Here is a 13,891-nt window from a genome sequence, read left to right as displayed (position 1 = left end):
GTGAATACTGGCACTTATGGTGATAGTATTGTGGTTTTTTTTTTTATTACTGATCAGTATTGTAGTATTCAGTCACTATGTGGTGGTAATATGTGGTCTGGAAATGGTGCGGTGGTATTTGTCCCTTGTATGTAGTATTATTCGGTCACTATGTGGCCTGGTCATGGTGTGGTGGTATTAAGTCACAGGTGTGGCATGTGGGGGTGACACCATTAGGCCCAGTTTAAGTTCTACAAAACAGGAAAACCATTTTTGGTAACCTTTGTGTGTATTGAGCTGGGGGGGATGGGGGGGGGGGGCGCCAAACTCGGGAACAGCCCCGGGCGGCAAAAGCTCTAGCTACGCCTCTGGGCCTTAGTACTTTTCTGCTTATCTTTATCTGTCAACCAAGATGAAGAGGGCAGGGAGTAAGGCACGTGGGCGTGGGCGCAGAGCAGGGAGAGGAGCAGGGAGAGGACGTGGTGATTCTGTGCCTGCTGCGGGCACCGGTGACTCGTCGTCACTCAGTTTCAGCAGGGAACAGTCCTTCATGCGCAGCTTTGTCGGAGAGCGCCGTGCACCGCTGCTGCGTGAAGACCAAATTGAAGCCGTTGTCGGGTGGATGGCAGCTAACGCCTCGGCATCGACTTCAGTTAGTGCCACATCCTCTCAGGCACAGAGCACTGGAGAGCAGCCATCTGTCTCTTCACCACCTGCCAAATTGGCCAGGCAGTCAGAGAGCCCAGGACAGGAGCCGTCTCTACTTCTGTTCTCTGAATCTCTTGGCTTGGAAACAGGGGGCCAGCCAAGCAGCATTGGAGAAATGGAAGAAGAGGCAGTGTGCAGTGATGCCCAACAGCTTTGTCTCTCTGACTCTGAAGAGGCGGGTGGGCCAGTGCCTCCGGTGACCACAGCGCAGTACGCATCTGATGATGAAACTCAGGTGCCGCTTTCTGGTGCGTACTGTGCTGCCGAGACTACCCAGGAGGAGCAGTTGGTGGCAGAGGGTAGTGGAGATGAAGAGGTCGTTGACCCATCGTGGCGTGAGGAACAGGAAGGTGGTGGGAGCAGCTCAGAGGAAGAGATTCCCCTTACGGGCCAAAGAGGGAGAGGGAGGGGAAGACTGCGGAGCCTGTAGCCTCCACTTTGGCACCCATTAGGAGCCTGTCTCTTTCCAAAGCCAAAAAGGGCGCTCCCAAGACTTGCAGTGCCTGGTCCTTTTTTGACACAGTTGCAGATGACATTTGTTTTGTCAAATGCAAGCTGTGTCATCAGAAAGTAAAAAGAGGGAAAAATGTCAGCATCCTCAATACCACAAATATGTGGAAACATATGCGGACCAGGCACGCGGTGGAGTTACAGAAACACACTGAAGATGTAGGCCAACCAACAGCGGCAGCTACCACCTCTTCAGCTCGTGTTGCCTCTTCCTCCAGCTCACGCACAGCTGGTTTGGCTTCCTCCCAGGATCGCCATGGAAGAACCTCTGGCACTGTTGTCCAGAGACCTTGTGTAATTCCACCCACAGCACCACCTTCCCAGTCATCCTCACACTCCCAGTCTACTCTACAGCCATCGGTAGTACAGGCATGGGAGAAAAGGCGGGCATTCTCGGCCAACCACCCCCGAGCACAGGCTCTGAATGCAGGCATTGCCAAACTGTTGTCCCTGGAAATGCTCTCATTCAGGCTGGTGGAGACTGACAGCTTCCGTGACTTGATGGCATTGGCAGTCCCACAGTACAAGGTGCCCAGCCGCTTTTACTTCAGCAGGCAAGCTGTCCCTGCCCTGCACAGGCATGTTGAGGGAAACATAAAACATGCGCTACTGAACTCCGTCAGTAGCAAGGTCCACCTCACCACCGATGCGTGGACCAGTCAGCATGGACAGGGGCGATACGTTTCCCTCACTGCCCATTGGGTTAATGTTGTTGAGCCAGGTACTGATCGTGCGAGTGGCGCAGGACGTGTCCTGCCCACTCCAAGGATTGCAGGAATCCAGTCTGTACGCATTGACTCCTCCTCTTACACAAGTTCCTCAGAATCATCTCTGCAGGATCCGTCACAGTCCACCTCCACATGGACCCGTGAACGTTTACCTATGACCGACATGAGCACAGCCGTGGCCAAACGTCAGCAGGCCGTCTTGAAACTAGTTTCATTGGGGCATCGAAGCCACACAGCGCAGGAGCTCTGGAATGCCATCAAGCAGGAGAGCGATGTGTGGTTACTGCCAGCGAATCTCCAGCCAGGCATGATAGTGTGTGACAATGGCTGAAATCTGGTGGCAGCTTTGGCCCTTGGCAACCTCACTCACATCCCATGTCTGGCACATGTGCTCAATTTGGTTGTGCAGAGTTTTCTGAGGGAGTATCCGGATCTTGATGCCCTGCTGCACAAGGTCCGCCTAGAGTGTGCTCACTTGCGGCGTTCCAGCTTTGCAAGATCCCGCATTGCTGCTCTGCAGCGCCGATTCCGCCTTCCGGAACACCGCATCATATGTGACCTACCTACCTGGTGGAATTCCACGTTACATACGTTGGAGCGGTTGTGTGAGCAGCAGCAAGCAGTTATGGAGTACCAGCTGCATCAGGCGCAAAGAAGTCACAGTCAGCGCCGATCAGACTTCACAACCACAGAGTGGGCCACTATGAAGGACGTCTGCCAGGTTTTGCGTCCTTTTGATTATTCCACGCGGATGGCAAGTGCAGATGATGCACTAGTCAGCATGACTGTCCCCCTTATCTGCCTGCTTCAGCAAACTTTACAAGGGTTAAGGGATGATGTTGTGGAAGAGGTGGAGGATGAGGAGTCACCTTTTCCATCAGCTTCTGGAGAGTCAGCGCCACGTGGTTCCTCACAAAGGGGTACGCAGGGGCCACTTTGTGAGGAGGATGAGGAGGAGTCAATGGAGGAGGAAGAGCTCCGTCCAGAGGAGGGAGCGACACAATTGTCCAGTGGTCAGTGTGTACAGTGAGGGTGGGGTGATGACGAGCGGGCAGAGATCATGTCTCAAGCAGGGGACAGCGTTTCTGGGCCAGTTGGCAGTCTGCAGCACATGGTGGATTTCATGCTGCAGTGCCTGAGAAACGACCGCCGCATCGACCACATTCTCAACATGCCTGATTATTGGGTGTTCACCCTCCTCGATCCTCGCTACCGGGACAACGTCCAAAACCTCATCCCAGCGTTGACCCGGGAGCGTAAATTGCGGGAGTACCATGACACACTGGTGAATTCCATCATCTTCTCCAGTCCAACTGAGAGGAGTGCTGCTAGTGCTTTACAAAGCAGCTCAGTGCGTCGAGGCAGTGGGGGAGGCTCTGCCCAAAGAGGGAGCAGAAGCAGTGCCTCTGCCCAAGGCAAGCCCAGTATGGCACAACTCTGGCACACTTTTGTGTGCCCGCCCCAAATGTCTACACCATCACCGGCGGCTCCAGTCAGCAGGAGGCAACGGTTCCGTCAGATGGTGACAGACTACATGGCTTGCCCTCTTACTGTACTCCCAGACGGCTCTTCCCCGTTCAAGTTTTGGGTCTCTAAGCTGGATACATGGCCAGAGCTAAGCCAGTATGCATTGGAGGTGCTGGCTTGCCCTGCGGCTAGTGTCTTATCGGAACGTGTCTTTAGTGCTGCAGGTGGTGTACTAACAGACCGTCGAATGCGACTATCCTCCGATAACGTTGACCGGCTTACTTTCCTGAAAATGAACCAGGCCTGGATCTCGCAGGAATTTGCCACTCCTCTGCCTGATTAAGTAATTGGGTGTCATCCACGTCTCCTGATGTGTTCATCTTTCTACCACCTGAACTGCTATTCCTGGGCTCCAACACCGCCAGTTGCGGCTCAGAAGTGCAGGCTGCACAGTAAAAACATACGACCCAGTGTTATTGGGTTTCAGTAACGTCTGCTGATCCCCAGCTGTGTAGCCGGCAATGTGTCCTGCGACCGCCACGCTGGCACAACAACCTAAATGTAAGGGAACCTGTCCCCCCCCACCGTCGTTTGTTACTGAAAGAGCCATCTTGTGCTGCAGTAATGCTGCACAAGGAAAAGGTAGCTCTTTTATTTTAGCTCCTTGCACACGCAGAACTTAACACTTATAAAATGTGTTCACTGATACCAATATACCGTCCCGGAGCTGGGACTTTCCTTCGTAATGTGACGCAGCTCAGCCGTCATTCCTACCCCCTTGGTGCCATGCGCTGCCTCCTCAACGTTGTATTAAGCTGTCACGGAGCCTGCGCTGTTCTGTTATCCCTTGGCCATGCCCTATTTGCGCTGCCTGTCTTCTGACATAATTTGGTGTCAAGCTGGCTGCGCCTGTGCGGCTGCGCTGCCCGAGATCCCGCCTCGCAGTGTCTTCTGATTGAATCACACTGCTGGCCTTGGATCTATGGGCATGCGCAGTGCATATCTTCCCCTCGGGCTCTCGCTCATCTCCCTCTGCCTTCTTTAGACTGTGCGCCGTCAGCTGATCCCTAATAGCATGCCACGGCCGTGACACCGCACAGTCTGAAGAAGAGGGAAGGAGGAGAGTGAGAGTCGAGGATATGCACTGTGCATGCCCATGGATCCAAGGCCCGCAGTGGGATTACGTTAGACGACACTGCGAGGTGGGATCTGGAGCAGCGTGGACGCACAGGCACTGACAGCCTGACACCAAATTATGTCAGAAGACAGGCAGCGCTAATTGGGCATGGCCAAGGGATAACAGAACAGCGCAGGCTCCGTGACAGCTTAAAACAACGCTGAGGAGGCAGCGAACGGCACCAAGGGGATAGGAATGACAGCTGTGCTGTGTCCCATTACGAAGGAAATTCGCACCTTCAGGACGGTTTTACGGTATAAGGGGACACATTTTTAGTGTTTACTTCTGTGTTTGCAAGGAGCATAATTAAAAGAGCAACCTTTTCCTTTTGCATCCTTAGTGCTGCACAAGATGGCTCTTTCAGCTACAAACGTCTTGGGGGGGGTTAAAGGTTCCCTTTCAACTTGCTCCAATCAGGCTTCGGCCTACACTCTGTTCCTCTGCTCCTCCTGCTGTCCCTGGGCTCTAACACCGCCAGTTGGTGCCTGGAAGTGCTGTCTGCACAGTCAACAGTCGCTCCTCTATTATTGGGGTTCAGTAACGTCAGCTGATCCCCAGCTGTGTGTGCGGCAATACCTCCAATCTGCTCCTCCTGCTGTCCCTGGGCTCTAACACCGCCAATTGGTGCCTGGAAGTGCTGTCTGCACAGTCAACAGTCGCTCCTCTGTTATTGGGGTTCAGTAACGTCAGCTGATCCCCAGCTGTGTGTGCGGCAATACCTCCAATCTGCTCCTCCTGCTGTCCCTGGGCTCTAATACCGCCAGTTGGTGCCTGGAAGTGCTGTGTGCACAGTCAACAGTCGCTCCTCTGTTATTGGGGTTCAGTAACGTCAGCTGATCCCCAGCTGTGTATCCGGCAACGTGTCATGCGACCGCCACGCTGGCACAACTAAAATGTAAGGGGACCTGTCCCCCCCCCCCCCCTAGGCGTTTGTTACTGAAAGAGCCACCATGTGCAGCACTAATACTGCACAAGGGAAAGGTCGCTCTTGAAATTATGCTCCTTGCAAACGCTGAACTACACACTCATGTAATGTGTCCCCTCACACCGTCCAACCGTCCCGGAGGTGGGACTTTCCTTTGTAATGTGACGCAGCACAGCCGTCATTGCTACCCCCTTGGCACCGTGCGCTGCCTCCTTAGCGTTGTTTGATTCCGTCATGGACCCTGCGCTGTTATGTTATCCCTTTGCCATGCACAGTTTGCGCTGCCCGTCCTCTGACATCATTTGTTGTCGTCCTGGCTGCGCCTGTGCGTCCACGCTGCCCGAAATCACACCTCGCAGTGTCGTCTAATGTGATCCCACAGTGGGCCTGGTATCCATGGCCATGTGCAGTGCATATACTAGCCTCTCACTCCCCTTCTTCACGCTTCTTGAGACTGTGTGCCGTCAGCTGATCCCTAATAGCATGCCACGGCCGTGACGCCGCACAGTCTGAAGAAGCAGGAAGGAGGTGAGTGAGAGGCGATGATATGCACTGCGCATGCCCATGGATCCCTGGCCCGCAGTGGGATTACATTAGATGACACTGCGAGGTTGGATCTCCGGCAGCTTGGACGCACAGGCACTGCCAGCCTGACACCTAAATAATGTCAGAAGACGGGCACCGCTAACTGTGCATGGCCAAGGGATAACATTACAGCGTGGGCTCCGTGACAGAACCAAACAACGTTGAGGAGGTGGAGCACGGCACCAAGGGGGTTGGAATGACGGCTGTGCTGTGTCACATTACAAAGGAAAGTCCCACTTCCGGGACGGTTTGACGGTGTGAGGGGACACATTATATGAGTGTGTACTTCAGCGTTTGCAAGGAGAATAATTTTCGGAGCCACCATTTTCCATGTGCAGTATTACTGCTGTACAAGATGGCTCTTTCAGCAACAAATGCCTGGGGGGTTAAAGGTTCCCTTTCAACTTGCTCTACTGCAGGCTTCGGCCTACACTCTGCTCCTCTTTGATTCCCTGGGTTTCAACACTGTAAGTTGCCACCTGGAAGTGTTGTCTACACAGAAAAAACACTAGCTGAAGTGTCAGTGGGGTTCAGCACCGCCAGCTGTTCCCCTGCTGTGTAGCCGGCATCGTGTCCAGCACAAGCCATGCTGGCACAGCAGACCAAAAGCTGCCACCAGTGCAGGCTTCGGCCTACACTCTGCTCCTCTCCTCCTCCGCTAGTTTTTGCCCGGAAGTGCTAGCTGCACAGAGAAAAACACCAGCCAATGTGTTAGTGGGGTTCAGCACCGCCAGCTGTTCCCCTGCTGTGTAGCCGGCAACGTGACCTGCAAACGCCACGCAGGCACATGAACTGAGATTAAAGGGACCCTGCCACCCACCCCAAGGTGTTTCTATGTATAACAGCTACCTTGTACAGCAGTAATGCTGTATTTGTACAAGGTGGCTGACTTTTTCTCATTGCCAACGTGGAACTTAACACGTACAAAATGTGTCTCATTAAGACCATTCCACTGTCCCTGAGGTGTGACTTTCCTTTCTAATGGTACGCAGCACCACCCTTGGTAGCGCTGCCCGTCTTCTGACATCATTGGTTGGCTGCCTGTGCCTGTGCGTCCGTCCTGCCCGACACAACCCCCCTCGTTGTCTCATATATTTTGGCTGCGAGGGTGTGATTGATGGGCATGTGCAGTGCATATGTTCGCCTGTCTTAACTCATCTCCTTCCGCCTTCTTCAGACTGTGCGGCCTCATGGCCGTGGTAGGCGATAAGGGATCAGCTGAGGCCGCCCAGTCTGAAGCAGGTGTAAGGACATGTGTGAGTGTCAAACATATTTACTGCACAAGGGCACGAATCCCAGCCACGCAGTGTGGTTTTTTTGAAAACACACTGCGGGTCTGGGATTCATGGCCATTGCTAACCGCACCGGCCAACATGAAATGAGGTGAGAAGACAGGCAGCGCTCACAGCGCATGACCAAGGGATCACAATAGCGCAGACTCCTGTACAGCAAATAACAATGCTCAGGAGGCTGCGCCCAGCACCAAGGCGTTATTTATGTGCACCTGTGCTGCGTCTCCTTAAAAAGACAAGTCACGCCTCCAATACAGTTCTACTGTTCAATGGGCTAAATTGTGTACGTCTTTCATTCTGCGTGTGCAATGAGCAAAACTTAAAGAGCAAACTTTAACTTGTGTAGTTTTACTGCTGCACAAGGTGTGGCTCTTCAACATTGTAACACCTGAGGGTGGGTTAAAGGTTACCTTTGAAATTGGTTCAATTAGGCTTCGGCCTACACTCTGCTCCTCCTGCAGACCCTGGGCTCTAACTACGCCAGTTGGGGCCCGGAAGTGCTGGCTGCACAGAGAAAAACACCCACCATTGTGTCAGTGGGGTTCAGCACCACCAGCTGTTCCCCTGCTGTGTAGCCGGCATCGTGTCCAGCACAAGCCACGCTGGCACAACCGACCAAAAGCTGCCACCAGTGGAGGCTTCGGCTAACACTCTGCTCCTCTCCTCCTCCTGCTGACCCTGGGCTCAAACACTGCTAGTTTTTGCCCGGAAGTGCTAGCTGCACAGAGAAAAACACCAGCCAATGTGTTAGTGGGGTTCAGCACCGCCAGCTGTTCCCCTGCTGTGTAGCCGGCAACGTGACCTGCAAACGCCACGCAGGCACATGAACTGAAATTAAAGGGAACCTGGCCCCACCCCCCAGGTGTTTCTATGTATAACAGCCACCTAGTACAGCAGTACTGCTGCATTTGTACAAGGTGGCTGATTTTTTCTCCTTGCCCACGTTGAATTAAACACGTAAAATATGTGTCTCATTACAGACCATTACAATGTCCCTGAGGTGTGACTTTCCTTTTTAATGACACGCACCACCCCCCTTGGTAGCACTGCCCGTCTTCTGACATCATTGGTTGGCTGCCTGTGCCTGTGCGTCCGCCCTGCCCGACACAACCCCCCTCATTGTCTCATATATTTTGGCTGCGAGGGTGTGATTGATGGGCATGTGCAGTGCATATGTTCGCCTGTCTTAACTCATCTCCTTCTGCCTTCTTCAGACTGTGCGGCCTCATGGCCGTGGTAGGCGATAAGGGATCAGCTGAGGCCGCCCAGTCTGAAGCAGGTGTAAGGACATGTGTGAGCGGCAAACATATTTACTGCACAAGGCCACGAATCCCAGCCACGCAGTGTGATTTTTTGAAAACACACTGCGGGTCTGGGATTCATATCCATTGCTAACCGCACCGGCCAACATGAAATGAGGTGAGAAGACAGGCAGCGCTCACAGCGCATGGCCAAGGGATCACAATAGCGCAGACTCCTGTACAGCAAATAACAACGCTCAGGAATCTGCGCCCAGCACCTAGGTGTAAATTTTGACACCTGTGCTGCGTCTCCTTAAAAAGACAAGTCACGCCTCCACTACTGTTTGACAGTATAATGGGCTAAATAGTGTACGTGTTTTATTCAGCGTGTGCAATGAGCAAAGTTAAGAGAGCAACCTTTGACTTGTGCAGCATTAATGCTGCACAAGGTGTGGCTCTTGTACCTTGTAACACCTGAGGGGGGGTTAAAGGTTACCTTTGAAATTGGTTCAACTAGGCTTTGGCCTACACTCTGCTCCTCTCCTCCTCCTGCTGACCCTGGGCTCTAACACCGCTAGTTTTTGCCCGGAAATGCGAGCTGCACAGAGAAAAACACCAGCCAATGTGTTAGTGGGGTTCAGCACCGCCAGCTGTTCCCCTGCTGTGTAGCCGGCATCGTGTCCAGCACAAGCCACGCTGGCACAACCGACCAAAAGCTGCCACCAGTGCAGGCTTCGGCCTACACTCTGCTCCTCTCCTCCTGCTGCGACTGGGCTCAAACACCGCTAGTTTTTGCCCGGAAGTGCTAGCTGCACAGAGAAAAACACCAGCCAATGTGTTAGTGGGGTTCAGCACCGCCAGCTGTTCCCCTGCTGTGTAGCCGGCATCGTGTCCAGCACAAGCCACGCTGGCACAACAGACCAAAAGCTGCCACCAGTGCAGGCTTCGGCCTACACTTTGTTCCTCTCCTCCTCCTGCTGACCATGGGCTCTAACACCGCCAGTTTTTGCCCGGACATGCTAGCTGCAGAGACAAAAACACCAGTCAATGTGTCAGTGGGGTTCAGCACCGCCAGCTGTTCCCCTGCTGTGTAGCTGGCAACGTGTCCTGCAAACGCCATGCAGGCACCTGAACTGAAATTAAAGGGAACCAGCCCCCACCCCCCAGGTGTTTCTATGTATAACAGCCACCTTGTACAGCAGTACTGCTGCATTTGTACAAGGTGGCTGACTTTTTCTCCTTGCCCACGTTTAAATAAACACGTACTAAATGTGTCTCATTGTGACCATTCCACTGTCCCTGAGGTGTGACTTTCCTTTCTAATGATATGCAGCACCACCCTTGGTAGCGCTGCCCGTCTTTTGACATCATTGGTTAGCTGGCTGCACCTGTGCGTCTGCCCTGCTCGAAACAACGCCCCTCGGTGTCTTATTTTTTAGGACAGCGAGGGTGTGATTGATGGGCATGTGCAGTGCATATGTTTGCCTGTGTTCACCCATCTCCTTCCGCCTTCTTCAGACTGGGTGGCCTCATGGCCGCGGCATGCGATAAGGGATCAGATGAGGCCGCCCAGTCTGTAGCAGGTGTAAGGACATGTGTGAGCGGCAAACATATTTACTGCACAAGGCCACGAATCCCAGCCACGCAGTGTGATTTTTTTGAAAACACACTGTGGGTCTGGGATTCATGTCCATCGCTAACCGCAAAGGCCGACATGAAATGAGGTCAGAAGACAGGAAGCGCTCACAGCACATGACCAAGGGATAACAAGAGCGCAGACTCCTGTACAGCAAATAATAATGCTCAGGAAGCTGCGCCCAGCACCTAGGTGTAAATTTGGACACCTGTGCTGCGTCTCCTTAAAAAGACAAGTCACGCCTCCACTACTGTTTTACAGTATAATGGGCTAAATAGTGTACGTGTTTTATTCAGCGTGTGCAAGGAGCAAAAGTAATAGAGCAATCTTTTACTTGTGCAGCATTAATGCTGCACAAGGTGTGGCTCTTGTACCTTGCAACACCTGAGGGGGGGTTAAAGGTTACCTTTGAAATTGGTTCAACTAGGCTTCGGCCTACACTCTGCTCCTCTCCTCCTCCTGCTGACCCTGGGCTATAACACCGCCAGTTGTAGCCTGGAAGTGCTAGCTGCACAGAGAAAAACTCCCGCCAATGTGTTAGTGGGGTTCAGCACCGCCAGCTGTTCCCCTGCTGTGTAGCCGGCATCGTGTCCAGCACAAGCCACGCTGGCACAACCGACCAAAAGCTGCCACCAGTGCAGGCTTCGGCCTACACTCTGCTCCTCTCCTCCTCCTGCTGCCCCTGGGCTCAAACACCGCTAGTTTTTGCCCGGAAATGCGCGCTGCACAGAGAAAAACACCCGCCAATGTGTTAGTGGGGTTCAGCACCGCCAGCTGTTCCCCTGCTGTGTAGCCGGCATCGTGTCCAGCACAAGCCACGCTGGCACAACCGACCAAAAGCTGCCACCAGTGCAGGCTTCGGCCTACACTCTGCTCCTCTCCTCCTGCTGCCCCTGGGCTCAAACACCGCTAGTTTTTGCCTGGAAATGCGCGCTGCACAGAGAAAAACACCCGCCAATGTGTTAGTGGGGTTCAGCACCGCCAGCTGTTCCCCTGCTGTGTAGCCGGCAACGTGTCCTGCAAACGCCACGCAGGCACATGAACTGAAATTGAAGGGAGCCTGCCCCCCACCCCCAGGTGTTTCTATGTATAACAGCCACCTTGTACAGCAGTACTGCTGCATTTGTACAAGGTGGCTGACTTTTTCTCCTTGCCCACGTGGAACTCAACACGTACAAAATGTGTCTCATTAGAGACCATTACAATGTCCCTGAGGTGTGACTTTCCTTTTTAATGATACGCAGCACCACCCTTGGTAGCGCTTCCCGTCTTTTGACATCATTGGTTAGCTGGCTGCGCCTGTGCATCTGCCCTGCTCGAAACAACGCCCCTCGGTGTCTTATTTTGTTGGACAGCGAGGGTGTGATTGATGGGCATGTGCAGTGCATATGTTTGCCTGTGTTCACTCATCTCCTTCCGCCTTCTTCAGACTGGGTGGCCTCATGGCCGCGGCATGCGATAAGGGATCAGATGAGGCCGCCCAGTCTGAAGCAGGTGTAAGGACATGTGTCAGCGGCGAACATATTTACTGCACAAGGCCACGAATCCCAGCACCGCAGTGTGACTTTATGAAAAGGCACTGTGGGTCTGGGATTTATGGCCATCGTTAACCGCACTGGCCAACATGAAATGAGGTCATAAAATGGCCTGCACTAACAGGGTATTGCCAATGGATAACACAAGAGTGCAGTCTCCTGTACTGCAAATAACAATGGAAAGGAATCTGCGCCCAGCACCTAGGTGTAAATTTTGACACCTGTGCTGCGTCTTCTTCAAAAGAAAAGTCACGCCTCCACTACTGTTTGACAGTAGAATGGGCTAAATAGTGTACGTGTTTTATTCAGCGTGTGCAAGGAGCAAAATTAAGAGAGCAACCTTTGACTTGTGCAGCATTAATGCTGTTCAAGGTGTGGCTCTTGTACCTTGCAACACCTGAGGGGGGGTTAAAGGTTACCTTTGAAATTGGTTCAACTAGGCTTCGGCCTACACTCTGCTCCTCTCCTCCTCCTGCTGACCCTGGGCTCTAACACCGCTAGTTTTTGCCCTGAAGTGCTAGTTGCACAGAGAAAAACACCAGCCAATGTGTTAGTGGGGTTCAGCACCGCCAGCTGTTCCCCTGCTGTGTAGCCGGCATCGTGTCCAGCACAAGCCACGCTGGCACAACCGACCAAAAGCTGCCACCAGTGCAGGCTTCGGCCTACACTCTGCTCCTCTCCTCCTGCTGCTGCCCCTGGGCTCAAACACCGCTAGTTTTGGCCCGGAAGTGCTAGCTGCACAGAGAAAAACACCAGCCAATGTGTTAGTGGGGTTCAGCAACGCCAGCTGTTCCCCTGCTGTGTAGCCGGCAACGTGACCTGCAAACGCCACGCAGGCACATGAACTGAAATTGAAGGAAGCCTGCCCCCCACCCGCAGGTGTTTCTATGTATAACAGCCACCTAGTACAGCAGTACTGTTGCATTTGTACAAGGTGGCTGACTTTTTCTACTTGCCCACGTGGAACTCAACACGTACAAAATGTGTCTCATTGAGACCATTCCACTGTCCCTGAGGTGTGACTTTCCTTTCTAATGATACGCAGCACCACCCTTGGTAGCGCTTCCCGTCTTTTGACATCATTGGTTAGCTGGCTGTGCCTGTGCGTCCGCCCTGCTCCAAACAACGCCACTCGGTTTCTTATTTATTTTGTCAGCGAGGGTGTGGTTTATGGGCACGAGCAGTGCATATGTTCGCCTGTCGTCACTCATCTCCTTCCGCCTTCTTCAGACTGTGCAGCCTCATGGCCGCGGCATGCGAGAAGGGATCAGCAGAGGCCGCACAGTCTGAAGCAGGTGTAAGGACGTGTGTGAGCGGCCAAAATATTTACTGCTCAAGGCCACGAATCCCAGCACCGCAGTGTGACTTTATGAAAAGGCACTGTGGGTCTGGGATTTATGGCCATCGTTAACCGCAGCGGCCAACATGAAATGAGGTCATAAGACGGGCAGCGCTAACAGGGCATTGCCAAGGGATAACACAAGAGCGCAGACTCCTGTACAGCAAATAACAACGCTCAGGAAGCTGCGCCAAGCACCAAGGCGTTATTTGGGACACCTGTGCTGCGTCTCCTTAAAAAGCCAAGTCACGCATCCACTACAGTTTGACTGTAGAATGGGCTAAATTGTGTACGTCTTTCATTCAGCGTGTGCAAGTAGACAAATTAATAGAGCAACCTTTCACTTGTGCAGCATTAATACTGCACAAGGTGTGTCTCTTGTACTTTGTAACACCTGAGGGGGGGTTAAAGGTTACCTTTGAAATTGGTTCAACTAGGCTTCGGCCTACACTCTGCTCCTCTCCTCCTCCTCCTGCTTCACCACGGGCTCTAACATCGCTAGTTTTTGCTCGCAAGTGCTAGCTGCACAGAGAAAAACACCCGCCATTGTGTTAGTGGGGTTCAGCAACGCCAGCTGTTCCCCCACTGTGTAGCCGGCAAAGTGTCCTGCAAACGCAACGCAGACACAAAGCTGCCTCCAGTGCAGGCTTCAGCCTACACTCTGCTCCCCCTGCTTACTCTTTGCTCCAGCACCGCTAGTTGGGGCTCTAGGAAGACTATCTTTAATAGGCAACGCATCTGGGTTCCAGCACCGCCAGCTGGTTCTCGG

This window comes from Ranitomeya imitator, chromosome 1 (assembly GCF_032444005.1).
Source record: "Ranitomeya imitator isolate aRanImi1 chromosome 1, aRanImi1.pri, whole genome shotgun sequence".
NCBI lineage: Eukaryota > Metazoa > Chordata > Amphibia > Anura > Dendrobatidae > Ranitomeya > Ranitomeya imitator.
The sequence above is the reverse complement of the archived record's forward strand: the minus strand, read 5'-3'. Positions refer to the sequence as shown.